At 41.5% G+C, this 21,551-nt stretch overlaps 1 protein-coding gene across 1 annotated transcript in view; it reads right to left on the bottom strand.

Annotated features, from left to right (window-relative positions):
• The window catches only part of LOC126272583 (uncharacterized), a 363,445-nt gene that overhangs the window by 44,198 nt on the left and 297,696 nt on the right, over window positions 1–21,551 (bottom strand). The window lies entirely within an intron of this gene.

Below are 21,551 nucleotides of genomic sequence, written 5' to 3'. Positions count from 1 at the left end.
CCCACAGATTCTTTCTTTCACAGAGAAGTTGCAGAAGGTTACGCTAGACTGGCACTGACTAAAACCAAACAGTGTGAAACGATTCCTACATGTTATGTTCGGCCTCTGATATTAGGCGAGCACTTTTTCGAATGCCCTGCGGTTAGCATCTCTGTCCAGAAATCGCTGTCGCGTGACGCACCACCCCCACTACTAGTGTGTTGATCAATATCTTCGTAATTTAAATGCGTGCTTTCACTCCAAGCAATGCGCTAGCGCTATGTATAGAACCGTTTGCGGCCACATGTCCTGCGTGTTATGAAAGAGAAATATTGCAGAAACACAAAAAGGGGCCGCACACAGCACCGATTCCACTAAGTACATCCACAAAAATATATTACTGCTAAGACCCATCAGAGAGGTCGAATGCCGATGATTATTAAATTTGTGGTGTTCTAAAGAACGCTTAACTGTTGAGCACGTGTAGAACTACAACATATAGTATACTGAATACACCAACAAGACTTTCAACTGCAGGTATTATGCGGATTGTAGTTTGAATTTATCACCTATCTCAACAGTGCAAACGCTATAACTGTCATAGATGTGATATCTGTAACATACGCAGTCACATTTCGACATAGAGCGATATGAGGGTACGCACGTCTATCTTAAGAAATGCCTTATCCAAGTCATGTCCTTCACAGACTGAGAGCTGATAATGGACTGCGTTCTCACCATCTATCACTGTGTCGGATGAACTATGGGATCTTTGTGCATATGTTAGTGGGCCTGCAGCAAATTCCCTGCCTGTGACTAATGTGAGTACTTGACACGACAATGGTCCCGTCACGTACATATCACCTCAACAGTCCACATCTGTATAGAAAAAGTGCTGATTTTGGGATAAGGTCACTGTCTGATAGTTTTAGAAGGGAAGGCCATTTTATTTTATATGTAAACGCTTGTGGAGTGTCAGCAGAAATTGTCGTCTAAAGTGAATGTAGGCCACTTCCTGGTCAGGCCATCTGCCATGCCAACTCACAACGCCTGGTTGGTGAAAGACCACTGAGCCACAGATACCGCTTTCAATAGCAGCCCCCGCCTTCCCCCTGTTATAAAATACAATAATAAAGCCGAACAAAACACTGTTCTAAAACGTTCTGAGTGACTCAAGGCCACGAAGGCCTGTTCAATTTGAGAGACACTGTTCAACTGTATTTTCGATAACTTTGTTGTGAGTTACCTCTTTAATCTCCTTACGAAGTTTGTTTTTCAGTACTGCTTCTTTGTAAAAAAATATTGACTTGAATTTATCGTCGGTATTTCTTGGTAACGTAAGTAAGGTGTGACTCACGCTGCATCATCATTGACAGAACTTCTAGTGCAACAGTTAATAATATTTTTACCCTGAAAAATATATGTATACGATGTATGGTCCTGCAGCGATATGAATTAATAAAATCACATCGAGGTTTCAACCATGAGAAGTGATTAAATTTTCAGCCCATCACATGCCGGCAATTGTCCACTGGTCGGTGCCATGTGATCAACGGTCGCAGCCTAGTACATCGAGCCGGCTATAAAGTCGGTGGCCAAAATGAGAACCCTTTTGTCCCATTCATAGCTACTTCTGACAGATCTGAAAATATTCGAGTTCCGGGACAATCAAATTGCTATTTTGGGGAGTAAAATAGAAAAAAGAGGCTGCTCCGTTCATCGTCAAATGAGGCACTCGACCACACCATCTTCTACATCTACATCTACATCTACATCCGTACTCCGCAAGCCACCTGACGGTGTGTGGCGGAGGGTACCCTGAGTACCTCTATCGGTTCTCCCTTCTATTCCAGTCTCGTATTGTACGTGGAAAGAAGGATTGTCGGTATGCTTCTGTGTGGGCTCTAATCTCTCTGATTTTATCCTCATGGTCTCTTCGCGAGATATACGTAGGAGGGAGCAATATACTGCTTGACTCTTCGGTGAAGGTATGTTCTCGAAACTGCAGAGTCTTCCACTGGAGTTTATCTATCATCTCCGTAACGCTTTCGCGATTGCTAAATGATCCTGTAGCGAAGCGCGCTGCTCTCCGTTGGATCTTCTCTATCTCTTCTATCAACCCTATCTGGTGCGGATCCCACACTGCTGAGCAGTATTCAAGCAGTGGGCGAACAAGAGTACTGTAACCTACTTTCTTTGTTGTCGGATTGCATTTCCTTAGGATTCTTCCAATGAATCTCACTCTGGCATCTGCTTTACCGACGATCAACTTTATATGATCATTCCATTTTAAATCACTCCTAATGCGTACTCCCAGATAATTTATGGAATTAACTGCTTCCAGTTGCTGACCTGCTATTTTGTAGCTAAATGATAAGGGACCTATCTTTCTATGTATTCGCATCACATTACACTTGTCTACATTGAGATTCAATTACCATTCCGTGCACCATGCGTCAATTCGCTGCAGATCCTCCTGCATTTCAGTACAATTTTCCATTGTTGCAACCTCTCGATACACCACAGCATCATCTGCAAAAAGCCTCAGTGAACTTCCGATGTCATCCACCAGGTCATTTATGTATATTGTGAATAGCAACGGTCCTATGACACTCCCCTGCGGCACACCTGAAATCACTCTTACTTCGGAAGACTTCTCTCCATTGAGAATGACGTGCTGCGTTCTGTTATCTAGGAACTCCTCAATCCAATCACACAATTGATCTGATAGTCCGTATGCTCTTACTTTGTTCATTAAACGACTGTGGGGAACTGTGTCAAACGCCTTGCGGAAGTCAAGAAACACGGCATCTACCTGTGAACCCGTGTCTAAGGCCCTCTTCACACTCGCAATGTCCGATTTCGAAGCTGTACTGAGCTGCAAGCCATGGTCTACAACTAAGGTATTTCATGTGATTTTAATTAATTTTTCCATTTTTTACACTTTCCCAGAATCTGTCCAATGATGTCTACAGGGTGTTTAGAAAATCCCGTTACAAAGTTCTAGAACATGTAGATGGAGTACTTACATAATATTTTGAATAGGAACCCATGTATATACATATTGTTTCGGTTCTACGACGATTTCAGTTAAGATGTGTAGTGTCTGATTCCACTCAAGCTAGCTGGTCCTGCATACCTGAGCTGCCAACGAAACGTACTGTACAAGCTTTTGAAAGCTGTGCCACTGAATGACGTCAAAGAACGTAGTTTCAGCATGTGGGTGCACCACCTCACTTTTCATGTGCGGTTCGGAGACGTCTCAACATACGATATCCTGGAAGATGGATAGGCCGGAGTGGTTCAACCACAGAGCCGCGGTCATCACCGAATTGAATTCCTATGGACTGCTTCAAATGCAAAGTTTAATTTACGAGAACACTAGATCGCGTGTTGAAGATCTACTGACTCGAGTTATGGCCACTGCACTAGAAACTGAAGAGACGCAAGATGGAATGGAGAGTGCTGTACCAGAACTGCTTCGTATTATAACGTCTGTAAGTTGGTGCACGCCACATCGAGCCCCTGTTGTAATGCACCAGTATTGCTCTACCTCGTACATCATGTTGGGTTCTCTTTTGTTTTGGATAATGTAAACACACAACGTTTAAATGGTAATACAAACGATATGCTTAAATGGTAATTGATGTTTCGCTGTGTTCCCTTCGAATTGTTACCTAATAATTGCATTGCGTGACGGCTAACTTAGTTGCTCAAGCACAAGTGGATAAGTCAAACATCTGAATTGAAACCGTCGTACAGCAGAAATGGTACGTTTCGGGACGGGATTTCTATTCAGAGTATTATGTGCTCACTCCTCTCTTCAACTCCTAGAAGTTTGTGACGGGAAATTCCGAACACACTGTAGAATAATTCAGTCTGACTTGATCGCAATGGTAAAAGTAAAAAGTCAGGCAATAGAATATCTTTATTGCTCACAAAGGGTGACAATTATTGAACTACATGAAAAAAATGTAAATCAGTTACACTTAAAACTTTATTTAACATGTAAACGTCACTACAGCTATTCAGATTTAGGTTATGATCTGTTCGATATGTCTGCCATCATTGGCGATGATGTGGCGCAGACTAATAGCGAAGTTCTGCACGTCCGGAAACGATTCTTTCGATGACCTCCTGACCGGCTATTTTCAGCTCAGCCGTGGTTTTGGGGTTGTGGCTGTGCATCTTGTCTTTAATGTAGTCCACCAAGAAGGAGTCGCATGTGTTGAGATCCGGAGAATATGGTGGCCAATCGAGGCCCACGCCACTGGCCTCTGGATACCCACAGCCAGGATGCGGTCCCAGAGTGCTCCTCCAGGACATCAAACACACTCTTGCTTCGATGGGGTCGAGCTCTGTCTTGCAATAAACCAACTTACCGAAATCAGGGTTACCTTGGATAATGGGGATGAAATCTTCTCCCAAAACCTTCACGTACCACGTGGCAATTCGGGTGTCACCATGCCATCAAGGAATATCACACCCATTATTTCGTGATTGGACACACCACATAGTCAACCGTGACGGTGAAGAGGTTTCTCGATCGCGAAGTGTAGATTCCTCAGTCCCCCAAATGCGCCATTTTTGCTTATTGGACAAACCATCCAAATGAAACTGGGCTTCGTTGCTTAACCCAACCATTGAGCACATACTAACTCCCATCATGCCCCGCGGCCAACCGCAGGTGTGTTTGAACATCTTAACGCTAGCAGTTCAGAAGTTGTGACGATTTTATTTCACGTAGTCAATAATTGTCACCCTGTATGACGCTTTTTCCGAATTTATCCGTTATAACATATCCAGGAGCGATTGCTACACGTAGATCAGGCGTTTCGAGTGAATATGAAACAAACATTCGCACACTGTTTCTTTAACAAACAACTTGAAACGCCATTTTACGTGCAGCAATCGATCCTGGATATCTAATTATGGATAAATTTCTAAATGCATCATATTAACACTGAAGTCATTCATTGCCTGATATTTGTCTTCTTCCATTGCGTTCCAGTCAGCCTGAATGCAAAATTTCTGATTATTATAATAATGGTTGCCTTCCTCCTGCATAATTTGGTCTCATTTATGTGATGATACAGAAACGTTAGGGTATGCTCTGCATCCATGTCATGGCAGGGTTTGCCGAATCGAGTTACGTGTCCGTTCTCTATAGTTTCCCAATTTCTTGAGACGGTGTAGGCCCAGATACCTCCCGTGATTCATAGGCGTTGATGGTCTACAGTGCGCAGTCTGCCGTTACCTTCACCACACACGTAGGTCCTATACACTGGGCGGTCGAGTTCTGTATGATTTTACAAGGCCATCATGAGTTTCCGTATTTTTGCTGGGGACAGCCCTTCAGGTGTGACACGTTTCACCAGTCAGCAACAAACATGAGCTTAATTTTTTGTTCTCTTCGGCGATGATTTGCTCGCACGATAGCCTTGAACTGGCCTGTAAAACCTTGAGGTGGTTTTAAGCATTTTCGTGGGTGGCTCAGTTCCATTGGAAAATTTTTCGGATTCTGAAGCAGCTTGAGTTCGATGCTCTATGTTCCTAACAACAGTGCGCTTCAGTGCCAGATGATGGAGTTTTCAATGTATGGGGGAGTTACGTATAATGGGGTGCTCTAAGAACTCCTGCAGATTTTGACGCCCATGGCCAAGATAACTACTCTTCGTCATCGTAACAATGAGAGCAGTGTGGTCTTCTGACATCAGTTTCTAATACGATGGGCTCAGAGTCATCCACTAACAGGTAGAGTTATACTATCTATGGAGCTAACGGACTCCCCCTTGCAACACTCTCAGTCTAGTTTTTATTCTTATTAATGCTATGACGCATGGCAGAGGTAGAGTTGCTCTCACCCCTTCAATATGTCATTAAAACGGGTCTGATTTGTTACATCCACACCTCTGTTCTTTTGCCTGAAAAATGTGTCTCTACTGAGTGTCTGTAACCCACAAAAAATGTTCCATAGGATTTAAGTAGGATATGGTTCTTACAAACAGCTAAGAAGACAAGGTGTATAATGTATTGGAGATACTCACTAAACCAATGTATTTGATTATTCTGTTTCATCTGCAACCTTTATTCCTCACTAATGCTTCTGTGTGTACTGTCCAATTTACCAAATCATACTCTACACTCATTTTGACAATATTTCTTTATTTAAGATGTAATTCTTTCTGTTTATTTATGTCCAATGGAATGTTATTACCCACTGACCAGTTTTATCGACGTCTTCATTTCCTTTCTCTGCTCAGTATTCTGAAGCTGTATCTGCGACTTCACTGTTGCTATTATCAGAAAATGGAATATTTTTATGCCTGTGAAACACTGCATAGAACAACCTTGAGATGCTACTCTGAGTATTTCCTTTCCCTGACAAACATCCAAATTTCACTTTTTTTGAATGCTGATCTATGCCCTTTGCACCCTGTTTCCAAGGTATAGGCAGAAACCGCTCGTCTTATGCATAATGGTTCTAGCTTCTTTTTTTTAATATTATTACCAGGGTGGCCAAAGTTCTTCAGTAGTTCCCAAATATGCTTGTGACAAACTACTCTTCAATTTAATTCACTAAATACATTTCAGAGCTCCGTTATGCCTGATTCTGCACTTCTGGTATTTAGAATACCACGCTGCAATTATCTCCGATCGTTAAGATGTTTGAAAGTACACCTTTTACAGATGCGCTACTTAGATGATTATTGAAGCTAATTAATCGCCTTAGTTGTATAGTTGACCAAGGCTGACATGTTCAGCGTAAAACATATTACTGTGGCCATATACGATGTTTCTGTTTGTGCATACATCTGTGATTTAATAATATTATTTTTAACATTGAAAATTCATACACAAATTCAGTTAATTTATTGAAATTACAATAGGTTCTTTACCATCTCCGCTGTATTGTTACGAATATAGATCAATACCATTTTGTAGTAAATGTCTATTTGTCTGTGTATAGTACGTGACACTGCAAACTGGTTATGAATAGTAAGATAGGAACAGCGTGAGTCTAAAATTAATTCTTTTTCTTATATAAATCCAGAAACTATTTAAATGTTTTGGTGATGATTCTGGCAGAGAAGAAGGTGAACGAAAAAGTAGCGCTTTACAGCGATAATTGGCCTTAGCTATACGACGAAGTCCGATTGCTGGTTCAATGCAGTCTCTACGCACTGAAGACGATAAATTCGCAGAGTTTAAACGCCAGCTCGTAAATACATTTTTAAGTTTATCGTTGTTTCGGTAAACCTCTTAAGCCGAATTCCGGAACAAATTCTTTGATCGAGAAGGAGTGGTCGGATTACTATCCAAATCGATAGCCAGTTACTGACTAGGCATAGGACCTCAACGGAAGTTCCCAAGTTTGCTGAGAGCTAGTCTGAATTGACTGCAAAAGGATGTATCAGCACATTTCCCTCGCATTACGCCGCTTGGAGAGGACTTACAAGGGAATCGTCAGACTTGTCATGTCGAAATCTCTGTTGCTTTTTTTACCACTGCGAGTTAACATTGCAAGAAGTCTGTATGCTGAATTTTAGCTGCTGACATGACCTGGAAGTCTGTAAACAATTTTATGAAGTAAGACACTATTGTCGCATGGTTTTCGCGCTTATAACGGCCTCTTGTACAACCCTGACCTCTCTCGCTACGTTATACCAACGGCATCTAGGGACAAGGTGGCGTTAGCTACGCGCCGCTCTCTTGCCACAGCAGTGAGAGAGTTGAGTCCCCCAGTGAATGCGATCGTATGATAATTAAACATTCGTTGACAAATATGGCTGATATGTTATCTACAACATTCTTTCCAGATAGCTATGAATAGACACAAATAAATACACGGTTTAGAACAAGTCCAAATTTTATTTTTTGTAATCACCGCAAAAATTCGAAATATTGATACAATGTTCAAAGGATAGGTTTTTTGTGCACCAAGAACATTCGAGCAAGGACGACACATGACAGCCCTACGAATCACAGACGTTATTAAATGTCCGTAGACAAAACTGGGCTGGTGTCAGGAATGAATCAGACCAAGTATCAGTATATTTCGAGGAGTGCCACGCATATTTAATCAAATTCTGAAACCGTGGGGAGGAAAATTGATAATGTACTACTGATTGCAGCTTGAGAATATCGTCGCAGTGATAGACAGGAAATTGCAGTAATCTGCACACAATAATTTTCTCTGTTAGTTTTCTGTAAAATGCCTTCCACTATCTGGTGCGGATCCCACACTGCTGAGCAGTATTCAAGCAGTGGGCGAACAAGAGTACTGTAACCTACTTTCTTTGTTGTCGGATTGCATTTCCTTAGGATTCTTCCAATGAATCTCACTCTGGCATCTGCTTTACCGACGATCAACTTTATATGATCATTCCATTTTAAATCACTCCTAATGCGTACTCCCAGATAATTTATGGAATTAACTGCTTCCAGTTGCTGACCTGCTATTTTGTAGCTAAATGATAAGGGACCTATCTTTCTATGTATTCGCATCACATTACACTTGTCTACATTGAGATTCAATTACCATTCCGTGCACCATGCGTCAATTCGCTGCAGATCCTCCTGCATTTCAGTACAATTTTCCATTGTTGCAACCTCTCGATACACCACAGCATCATCTGCAAAAAGCCTCAGTGAACTTCCGATGTCATCCACCAGGTCATTTATGTATATTGTGAATAGCAACGGTCCTATGACACTCCCCTGCGGCACACCTGAAATCACTCTTACTTCGGAAGACTTCTCTCCATTGAGAATGACGTGCTGCGTTCTGTTATCTAGGAACTCCTCAATCCAATCACACAATTGATCTGATAGTCCGTATGCTCTTACTTTGTTCATTAAACGACTGTGGGGAACTGTGTCAAACGCCTTGCGGAAGTCAAGAAACACGGCATCTACCTGTGAACCCGTGTCTAAGGCCCTCTTCACACTCGCAATGTCCGATTTCGAAGCTGTACTGAGCTGCAAGCCATGGTCTACAACTAAGGTATTTCATGTGATTTTAATTAATTTTTCCATTTTTTACACTTTCCCAGAATCTGTCCAATGATGTCTACAGGGTGTTTAGAAAATCCCGTTACAAAGTTCTAGAACATGTAGATGGAGTACTTACATAATATTTTGAATAGGAACCCATGTATATACATATTGTTTCGGTTCTACGACGATTTCAGTTAAGATGTGTAGTGTCTGATTCCACTCAAGCTAGCTGGTCCTGCATACCTGAGCTGCCAACGAAACGTACTGTACAAGCTTTTGAAAGCTGTGCCACTGAATGACGTCAAAGAACGTAGTTTCAGCATGTGGGTGCACCACCTCACTTTTCATGTGCGGTTCGGAGACGTCTCAACATACGATATCCTGGAAGATGGATAGGCCGGAGTGGTTCAACCACAGAGCCGCGGTCATCACCGAATTGAATTCCTATGGACTGCTTCAAATGCAAAGTTTAATTTACGAGACTCTTGTAGCGGCAGAGGAAGATCTACTGACTCGAGTTATGGCCACTGCACTAGAAACTGAAGAGACGCAAGATGGAATGGAGAGTGTGTACCAGAACATGCTTCGTATTTATAACGTCTGTAAGTTGGTGCACGCCACATCGAGCCCCTGTTGTAATGCACCAGTATTGCTCTACTCGTACATCATGTTGGGTTCTCTTTTGTTTTGGAATAATGTAAACACACAACGTTTAAATGGTAATACAAACGAATATGCTTAAATGGTAAATTGATGTTTCGCTGTGTTCCCTTCCGAATTGTTACCTAATAATTGCATTGCGTGACGGCTAACTTAGTTGCTCAAGCACAAGTGGATAAGTCAAACATCTGAATTGAAACCGTCGTACAGCAGAAATGGTACGTTTCGGGACAGGGATTTCTATTCAGAGTATTATGTGCTCACTCCTCTCTTCAACTCCTAGAAGTTTGTGACGGGAAATTCCGAACACACTGTAGAATAATTCAGTCTGACTTGATCGCAATGGTAAAAGTAAAAGTCAGGCAATGAATATCTTTATTGCTCACAAAGGGTGACAATTATTGAACTACATGAAAAAAATGTAAATCAGTTACACTTAAACTTTATTTAACATGTAAACGTCACTACAGCTATTCAGATTTAGGTTATGATCTGTTCGATATGTCTGCCATCATTGGCGATGATGTGGCGCAGACTAATAGCGAAGTTCTGCACGTCCGGAAACGATTCTTTCGATGACCTCCTGACCGGCTATTTTCAGCTCAGCCGTGGTTTTGGGGTTGTGGCTGTGCATCTTGTCTTTAATGTAGTCCCACAAGAAGGAGTCGCATGTGTTGAGATCCGGAGAATATGGTGGCCAATCGAGGCCCACGCCACTGGCCTCTGGATACCCCACAGCCAGGATGCGGTCCCCAGAGTGCTCCTCCAGGACATCAAACACACTCTTGCTTCGATGGGGTCGAGCTCTGTCTTGCATAAACCAACTTACCGAAATCAGGGTTACCTTGGATAATGGGGATGAAATCTTCTCCCAAAACCTTCACGTACCACGTGCAATTCGGGTGTCACCATGCCATCAAGGAATATCACACCCATTATTTCGTGATTGGACACACCACATAGTCAACCGTTGACGGTGAAGAGTTTCTCGATCGCGAAGTGTAGATTCTCAGTCCCCCAAATGCGCCATTTTTGCTTATTGACAAACCCATCCAAATGAAACTGGGCTTCGTTGCTTAACCCAACCATTGAGCACATACTAACTCCCATCATGCCCCGCGGCCAACCGCACGGTTTGAACATCTTAACGCTAGCAGTTCAGAAGTTGTGACGATTTTATTTCACGTAGTTCAATAATTGTCACCCTGTATGACGCTTTTCCGAATTTATCCGTTATAACATATCCAGGAGCGATTGCTACACGTAGATCAGGCGTTTCGAGTTGAATATGAAACAAACATTCGCACACTGTTTCTTTAACAAACAACTTGAAACGCCATTTTACGTGCAGCAATCGATCCTGGATATCTAATTATGGATAAATTTCTAAATGCATCATATTAACACTGAAGTCATTCATTGCCTGATATTTGTCTTCTTCCATTGCGTTCCAGTCAGCCTGAATGCAAAATTTCTGATTATTATAATAATGGTTGCCTTCCTCCTGCATAATTTGGTCTCATTTATGTGATGATACAGAAACGTTAGGGTATGCTCTGCATCCATGTCATGGCAGGGTTTGCCGAATCGAGTTACGTGTCCGTTCTCTATAGTTTCCCAATTTCTTGAGACGGTGTAGGCCCAGATACCTCCCGTGATTCATAGGCGTTGATGGTCTACAGTGCGCAGTCTGCCGTTACCTTCACCACACACGTAGGTCCTATACACTGGGCGGTCGAGTTCTGTATGATTTTACAAGGCCATCATGAGTTTCCGTATTTTTGCTGGGGACAGCCCTTCAGGTGTGACACGTTTCACCAGTCAGCAACAAACATGAGCTTAATTTTTTGTTCTCTTCGGCGATGATTTGCTCGCACGATAGCCTTGAACTGGCCTGTAAAACCTTGAGGTGGTTTTAAGCATTTTCGTGGGTGGCTCAGTTCCATTGGAAAATTTTTCGGATTCTGAAGCAGCTTGAGTTCGATGCTCTATGTTCCTAACAACAGTGCGCTTCAGTGCCAGATGATGGAGTTTTCAATGTATGGGGGAGTTACGTATAATGGGGTGCTCTAAGAACTCCTGCAGATTTTGACGCCCATGGCCAAGATAACTACTCTTCGTCATCGTAACAATGAGAGCAGTGTGGTCTTCTGACATCAGTTTCTAATACGATGGGCTCAGAGTCATCCACTAACAGGTAGAGTTATACTATCTATGGAGCTAACGGACTCCCCCTTGCAACACTCTCAGTCTAGTTTTTATTCTTATTAATGCTATGACGCATGGCAGAGGTAGAGTTGCTCTCACCCCTTCAATATGTCATTAAAACGGGTCTGATTTGTTACATCCACACCTCTGTTCTTTTGCCTGAAAAATGTGTCTCTACTGAGTGTCTGTAACCCACAAAAAATGTTCCATAGGATTTAAGTAGGATATGGTTCTTACAAACAGCTAAGAAGACAAGGTGTATAATGTATTGGAGATACTCACTAAACCAATGTATTTGATTATTCTGTTTCATCTGCAACCTTTATTCCTCACTAATGCTTCTGTGTGTACTGTCCAATTTACCAAATCATACTCTACACTCATTTTGACAATATTTCTTTATTTAAGATGTAATTCTTTCTGTTTATTTATGTCCAATGGAATGTTATTACCCACTGACCAGTTTTATCGACGTCTTCATTTCCTTTCTCTGCTCAGTATTCTGAAGCTGTATCTGCGACTTCACTGTTGCTATTATCAGAAAATGGAATATTTTTATGCCTGTGAAACACTGCATAGAACAACCTTGAGATGCTACTCTGAGTATTTCCTTTCCCTGACAAACATCCAAATTTCACTTTTTTTGAATGCTGATCTATGCCCTTTGCACCCTGTTTCCAAGGTATAGGCAGAAACCGCTCGTCTTATGCATAATGGTTCTAGCTTCTTTTTTTTAATATTATTACCAGGGTGGCCAAAGTTCTTCAGTAGTTCCCAAATATGCTTGTGACAAACTACTCTTCAATTTAATTCACTAAATACATTTCAGAGCTCCGTTATGCCTGATTCTGCACTTCTGGTATTTAGAATACCACGCTGCAATTATCTCCGATCGTTAAGATGTTTGAAAGTACACCTTTTACAGATGCCCTACTTAGATGATTATTGAAGCTAATTAATCGCCTTAGTTGTATAGTTGACCAAGGCTGACATGTTCAGCGTAAAACATATTACTGTGGCCATATACGATGTTTCTGTTTGTGCATACATCTGTGATTTAATAATATTATTTTTAACATTGAAAATTCATACACAAATTCAGTTAATTTATTGAAATTACAATAGGTTCTTTACCATCTCCGCTGTATTGTTACGAATATAGATCAATACCATTTTGTAGTAAATGTCTATTTGTCTGTGTATAGTACGTGACACTGCAAACTGGTTATGAATAGTAAGATAGGAACAGCGTGAGTCTAAAATTAATTCTTTTTCTTATATAAATCCAGAAACTATTTAAATGTTTTGGTGATGATTCTGGCAGAGAAGAAGGTGAACGAAAAAGTAGCGCTTTACAGCGATAATTGGCCTTAGCTATACGACGAAGTCCGATTGCTGGTTCAATGCAGTCTCTACGCACTGAAGACGATAAATTCGCAGAGTTTAAACGCCAGCTCGTAAATACATTTTTAAGTTTATCGTTGTTTCGGTAAACCTCTTAAGCCGAATTCCGGAACAAATTCTTTGATCGAGAAGGAGTGGTCGGATTACTATCCAAATCGATAGCCAGTTACTGACTAGGCATAGGACCTCAACGGAAGTTCCCAAGTTTGCTGAGAGCTAGTCTGAATTGACTGCAAAAGGATGTATCAGCACATTTCCCTCGCATTACGCCGCTTGGAGAGGACTTACAAGGGAATCGTCAGACTTGTCATGTCGAAATCTCTGTTGCTTTTTTTACCACTGCGAGTTAACATTGCAAGAAGTCTGTATGCTGAATTTTAGCTGCTGACATGACCTGGAAGTCTGTAAACAATTTTATGAAGTAAGACACTATTGTCGCATGGTTTTCGCGCTTATAACGGCCTCTTGTACAACCCTGACCTCTCTCGCTACGTTATACCAACGGCATCTAGGGACAAGGTGGCGTTAGCTACGCGCCGCTCTCTTGCCACAGCAGTGAGAGAGTTGAGTCCCCCAGTGAATGCGATCGTATGATAATTAAACATTCGTTGACAAATATGGCTGATATGTTATCTACAACATTCTTTCCAGATAGCTATGAATAGACACAAATAAATACACGGTTTAGAACAAGTCCAAATTTTATTTTTTGTAATCACCGCAAAAATTCGAAATATTGATACAATGTTCAAAGGATAGGTTTTTTGTGCACCAAGAACATTCGAGCAAGGACGACACATGACAGCCCTACGAATCACAGACGTTATTAAATGTCCGTAGACAAAACTGGGCTGGTGTCAGGAATGAATCAGACCAAGTATCAGTATATTTCGAGGAGTGCCACGCATATTTAATCAAATTCTGAAACCGTGGGGAGGAAAATTGATAATGTACTACTGATTGCAGCTTGAGAATATCGTCGCAGTGATAGACAGGAAATTGCAGTAATCTGCACACAATAATTTTCTCTGTTAGTTTTCTGTAAAATGCCTTCCACTATCTGGTGCGGATCCCACACTGCTGAGCAGTATTCAAGCAGTGGGCGAACAAGAGTACTGTAACCTACTTTCTTTGTTGTCGGATTGCATTTCCTTAGGATTCTTCCAATGAATCTCACTCTGGCATCTGCTTTACCGACGATCAACTTTATATGATCATTCCATTTTAAATCACTCCTAATGCGTACTCCCAGATAATTTATGGAATTAACTGCTTCCAGTTGCTGACCTGCTATTTTGTAGCTAAATGATAAGGGACCTATCTTTCTATGTATTCGCATCACATTACACTTGTCTACATTGAGATTCAATTACCATTCCGTGCACCATGCGTCAATTCGCTGCAGATCCTCCTGCATTTCAGTACAATTTTCCATTGTTGCAACCTCTCGATACACCACAGCATCATCTGCAAAAAGCCTCAGTGAACTTCCGATGTCATCCACCAGGTCATTTATGTATATTGTGAATAGCAACGGTCCTATGACACTCCCCTGCGGCACACCTGAAATCACTCTTACTTCGGAAGACTTCTCTCCATTGAGAATGACGTGCTGCGTTCTGTTATCTAGGAACTCCTCAATCCAATCACACAATTGATCTGATAGTCCGTATGCTCTTACTTTGTTCATTAAACGACTGTGGGGAACTGTGTCAAACGCCTTGCGGAAGTCAAGAAACACGGCATCTACCTGTGAACCCGTGTCTAAGGCCCTCTTCACACTCGCAATGTCCGATTTCGAAGCTGTACTGAGCTGCAAGCCATGGTCTACAACTAAGGTATTTCATGTGATTTTAATTAATTTTTCCATTTTTTACACTTTCCCAGAATCTGTCCAATGATGTCTACAGGGTGTTTAGAAAATCCCGTTACAAAGTTCTAGAACATGTAGATGGAGTACTTACATAATATTTTGAATAGGAACCCATGTATATACATATTGTTTCGGTTCTACGACGATTTCAGTTAAGATGTGTAGTGTCTGATTCCACTCAAGCTAGCTGGTCCTGCATACCTGAGCTGCCAACGAAACGTACTGTACAAGCCTTTGAAAGCTGTGCCACTGAATGACGTCAAAGAACGTAGTTTCAGCATGTGGGTGCACCACCTCACTTTTCATGTGCGGTTCGGAGACGTCTCAACATACGATATCCTGGAAGATGGATAGGCCGGAGTGGTTCAACCACAGAGCCGCGGTGATCACCGAATTGAATTCCTATGGACTGCTTCAAATGCAAAGTTTAATTTACGAGACTCTTGTAGCGGCAGAGGAAGATCTACTGACTCGAGTTATGGCCACTGCACTAGAAACTGAAGAGACGCAAGATGGAATGGAGAGTGTGTACCAGAACATGCTTCGTATTTATAACGTCTGTAAGTTGGTGCACGCCACATCGAGCCCCTGTTGTAATGCACCAGTATTGCTCTACTCGTACATCATGTTGGGTTCTCTTTTGTTTTGGAATAATGTAAACACACAACGTTTAAATGGTAATACAAACGAATATGCTTAAATGGTAAATTGATGTTTCGCTGTGTTCCCTTCCGAATTGTTACCTAATAATTGCATTGCGTGACGGCTAACTTAGTTGCTCAAGCACAAGTGGATAAGTCAAACATCTGAATTGAAACCGTCGTACAGCAGAAATGGTACGTTTCGGGACAGGGATTTCTATTCAGAGTATTATGTGCTCACTCCTCTCTTCAACTCCTAGAAGTTTGTGACGGGAAATTCCGAACACACTGTAGAATAATTCAGTCTGACTTGATCGCAATGGTAAAAGTAAAAGTCAGGCAATGAATATCTTTATTGCTCACAAAGGGTGACAATTATTGAACTACATGAAAAAAATGTAAATCAGTTACACTTAAACTTTATTTAACATGTAAACGTCACTACAGCTATTCAGATTTAGGTTATGATCTGTTCGATATGTCTGCCATCATTGGCGATGATGTGGCGCAGACTAATAGCGAAGTTCTGCACGTCCGGAAACGATTCTTTCGATGACCTCCTGACCGGCTATTTTCAGCTCAGCCGTGGTTTTGGGGTTGTGGCTGTGCATCTTGTCTTTAATGTAGTCCCACAAGAAGGAGTCGCATGTGTTGAGATCCGGAGAATATGGTGGCCAATCGAGGCCCACGCCACTGGCCTCTGGATACCCCACAGCCAGGATGCGGTCCCCAGAGTGCTCCTCCAGGACATCAAACACACTCTTGCTTCGATGGGGTCGAGCTCTGTCTTGCATAAACCAACTTACCGAAATCAGGGTTACCTTGGATAATGGGGATGAAATCTTCTCCCAAAACCTTCACGTACCACGTGCAATTCGGGTGTCACCATGCCATCAAGGAATATCACACCCATTATTTCGTGATTGGACACACCACATAGTCAACCGTTGACGGTGAAGAGTTTCTCGATCGCGAAGTGTAGATTCTCAGTCCCCCAAATGCGCCATTTTTGCTTATTGACAAACCCATCCAAATGAAACTGGGCTTCGTTGCTTAACCCAACCATTGAGCACATACTAACTCCCATCATGCCCCGCGGCCAACCGCACGGTTTGAACATCTTAACGCTAGCAGTTCAGAAGTTGTGACGATTTTATTTCACGTAGTTCAATAATTGTCACCCTGTATGACGCTTTTCCGAATTTATCCGTTATAACATATCCAGGAGCGATTGCTACACGTAGATCAGGCGTTTCGAGTTGAATATGAAACAAACATTCGCACACTGTTTCTTTAACAAACAACTTGAAACGCCATTTTACGTGCAGCAATCGATCCTGGATATCTAATTATGGATAAATTTCTAAATGCATCATATTAACACTGAAGTCATTCATTGCCTGATATTTGTCTTCTTCCATTGCGTTCCAGTCAGCCTGAATGCAAAATTTCTGATTATTATAATAATGGTTGCCTTCCTCCTGCATAATTTGGTCTCATTTATGTGATGATACAGAAACGTTAGGGTATGCTCTGCATCCATGTCATGGCAGGGTTTGCCGAATCGAGTTACGTGTCCGTTCTCTATAGTTTCCCAATTTCTTGAGACGGTGTAGGCCCAGATACCTCCCGTGATTCATAGGCGTTGATGGTCTACAGTGCGCAGTCTGCCGTTACCTTCACCACACACGTAGGTCCTATACACTGGGCGGTCGAGTTCTGTATGATTTTACAAGGCCATCATGAGTTTCCGTATTTTTGCTGGGGACAGCCCTTCAGGTGTGACACGTTTCACCAGTCAGCAACAAACATGAGCTTAATTTTTTGTTCTCTTCGGCGATGATTTGCTCGCACGATAGCCTTGAACTGGCCTGTAAAACCTTGAGGTGGTTTTAAGCATTTTCGTGGGTGGCTCAGTTCCATTGGAAAATTTTTCGGATTCTGAAGCAGCTTGAGTTCGATGCTCTATGTTCCTAACAACAGTGCGCTTCAGTGCCAGATGATGGAGTTTTCAATGTATGGGGGAGTTACGTATAATGGGGTGCTCTAAGAACTCCTGCAGATTTTGACGCCCATGGCCAAGATAACTACTCTTCGTCATCGTAACAATGAGAGCAGTGTGGTCTTCTGACATCAGTTTCTAATACGATGGGCTCAGAGTCATCCACTAACAGGTAGAGTTATACTATCTATGGAGCTAACGGACTCCCCCTTGCAACACTCTCAGTCTAGTTTTTATTCTTATTAATGCTATGACGCATGGCAGAGGTAGAGTTGCTCTCACCCCTTCAATATGTCATTAAAACGGGTCTGATTTGTTACATCCACACCTCTGTTCTTTTGCCTGAAAAATGTGTCTCTACTGAGTGTCTGTAACCCACAAAAAATGTTCCATAGGATTTAAGTAGGATATGGTTCTTACAAACAGCTAAGAAGACAAGGTGTATAATGTATTGGAGATACTCACTAAACCAATGTATTTGATTATTCTGTTTCATCTGCAACCTTTATTCCTCACTAATGCTTCTGTGTGTACTGTCCAATTTACCAAATCATACTCTACACTCATTTTGACAATATTTCTTTATTTAAGATGTAATTCTTTCTGTTTATTTATGTCCAATGGAATGTTATTACCCACTGACCAGTTTTATCGACGTCTTCATTTCCTTTCTCTGCTCAGTATTCTGAAGCTGTATCTGCGACTTCACTGTTGCTATTATCAGAAAATGGAATATTTTTATGCCTGTGAAACACTGCATAGAACAACCTTGAGATGCTACTCTGAGTATTTCCTTTCCCTGACAAACATCCAAATTTCACTTTTTTTGAATGCTGATCTATGCCCTTTGCACCCTGTTTCCAAGGTATAGGCAGAAACCGCTCGTCTTATGCATAATGGTTCTAGCTTCTTTTTTTTAATATTATTACCAGGGTGGCCAAAGTTCTTCAGTAGTTCCCAAATATGCTTGTGACAAACTACTCTTCAATTTAATTCACTAAATACATTTCAGAGCTCCGTTATGCCTGATTCTGCACTTCTGGTATTTAGAATACCACGCTGCAATTATCTCCGATCGTTAAGATGTTTGAAAGTACACCTTTTACAGATGCGCTACTTAGATGATTATTGAAGCTAATTAATCGCCTTAGTTGTATAGTTGACCAAGGCTGACATGTTCAGCGTAAAACATATTACTGTGGCCATATACGATGTTTCTGTTTGTGCATACATCTGTGATTTAATAATATTATTTTTAACATTGAAAATTCATACACAAATTCAGTTAATTTATTGAAATTACAATAGGTTCTTTACCATCTCCGCTGTATTGTTACGAATATAGATCAATACCATTTTGTAGTAAATGTCTATTTGTCTGTGTATAGTACGTGACACTGCAAACTGGTTATGAATAGTAAGATAGGAACAGCGTGAGTCTAAAATTAATTCTTTTTCTTATATAAATCCAGAAACTATTTAAATGTTTTGGTGATGATTCTGGCAGAGAAGAAGGTGAACGAAAAAGTAGCGCTTTACAGCGATAATTGGCCTTAGCTATACGACGAAGTCCGATTTGCTGGTTCAATGCAGTCTCTACGCACTGAAGACGATAAATTCGCAGAGTTTAAACGCCAGCTCGTAAATACATTTTTAAGTTTATCGTTGTTTCGGTAAACCTCTTAAGCCGAATTCCGGAACAAATTCTTTGATCGAGAAGGAGTGGTCGGATTACTATCCAAATCGATAGCCAGTTACTGACTAGGCATAGGACCTCAACGGAAGTTCCCAAGTTTGCTGAGAGCTAGTCTGAATTGACTGCAAAAGGATGTATCAGCACATTTCCCTCGCATTACGCCGCTTGGAGAGGACTTACAAGGGAATCGTCAGACTTGTCATGTCGAAATCTCTGTTGCTTTTTTTACCACTGCGAGTTAACATTGCAAGAAGTCTGTATGCTGAATTTTAGCTGCTGACATGACCTGGAAGTCTGTAAACAATTTTATGAAGTAAGACACTATTGTCGCATGGTTTTCGCGCTTATAACGGCCTCTTGTACAACCCTGACCTCTCTCGCTACGTTATACCAACGGCATCTAGGGACAAGGTGGCGTTAGCTACGCGCCGCTCTCTTGCCACAGCAGTGAGAGAGTTGAGTCCCCCAGTGAATGCGATCGTATGATAATTAAACATTCGTTGACAAATATGGCTGATATGTTATCTACAACATTCTTTCCAGATAGCTATGAATAGACACAAATAAATACACGGTTTAGAACAAGTCCAAATTTTATTTTTTGTAATCACCGCAAAAATTCGAAATATTGATACAATGTTCAAAGGATAGGTTTTTTGTGCACCAAGAACATTCGAGCAAGGACGACACATGACAGCCCTACGAATCACAGACGTTATTAAATGTCCGTAGACAAAACTGGGCTGGTGTCAGGAATGAATCAGACCAAGTATCAGTATATTTCGAGGAGTGCCACGCATATTTAATCAAATTCTGAAACCGTGGGGAGGAAAATTGATAATGTACTACTGATTGCAGCTTGAGAATATCGTCGCAGTGATAGACAGGAAATTGCAGTAATCTGCACACAATAATTTTCTCTGTTAGTTTTCTGTAAAATGCCTTCCACTATCTGGTGCGGATCCCACACTGCTGAGCAGTATTCAAGCAGTGGGCGAACAAGAGTACTGTAACCTACTTTCTTTGTTGTCGGATTGCATTTCCTTAGGATTCTTCCAATGAATCTCACTCTGGCATCTGCTTTACCGACGATCAACTTTATATGATCATTCCATTTTAAATCACTCCTAATGCGTACTCCCAGATAATTTATGGAATTAACTGCTTCCAGTTGCTGACCTGCTATTTTGTAGCTAAATGATAAGGGACCTATCTTTCTATGTATTCGCATCACATTACACTTGTCTACATTGAGATTCAATTACCATTCCGTGCACCATGCGTCAATTCGCTGCAGATCCTCCTGCATTTCAGTACAATTTTCCATTGTTGCAACCTCTCGATACACCACAGCATCATCTGCAAAAAGCCTCAGTGAACTTCCGATGTCATCCACCAGGTCATTTATGTATATTGTGAATAGCAACGGTCCTATGACACTCCCCTGCGGCACACCTGAAATCACTCTTACTTCGGAAGACTTCTCTCCATTGAGAATGACGTGCTGCGTTCTGTTATCTAGGAACTCCTCAATCCAATCACACAATTGATCTGATAGTCCGTATGCTCTTACTTTGTTCATTAAACGACTGTGGGGAACTGTGTCAAACGCCTTGCGGAAGTCAAGAAACACGGCATCTACCTGTGAACCCGTGTCTAAGGCCCTCTTCACACTCGCAATGTCCGATTTCGAAGCTGTACTGAGCTGCAAGCCATGGTCTACAACTAAGGTATTTCATGTGATTTTAATTAATTTTTCCATTTTTTACACTTTCCCAGAATCTGTCCAATGATGTCTACAGGGTGTTTAGAAAATCCCGTTACAAAGTTCTAGAACATGTAGATGGAGTACTTACATAATATTTTGAATAGGAACCCATGTATATACATATTGTTTCGGTTCTACGACGATTTCAGTTAAGATGTGTAGTGTCTGATTCCACTCAAGCTAGCTGGTCCTGCATACCTGAGCTGCCAACGAAACGTACTGTACAAGCTTTTGAAAGCTGTGCCACTGAATGACGTCAAAGAACGTAGTTTCAGCATGTGGGTGCACCACCTCACTTTTCATGTGCGGTTCGGAGACGT

The sequence above is a fragment of the Schistocerca gregaria genome, chromosome 5 (assembly GCF_023897955.1).
Source record: "Schistocerca gregaria isolate iqSchGreg1 chromosome 5, iqSchGreg1.2, whole genome shotgun sequence".
Lineage (NCBI taxonomy): Eukaryota > Metazoa > Arthropoda > Insecta > Orthoptera > Acrididae > Schistocerca > Schistocerca gregaria.
This window is presented reverse-complemented; position numbering and strand designations above follow the sequence as displayed.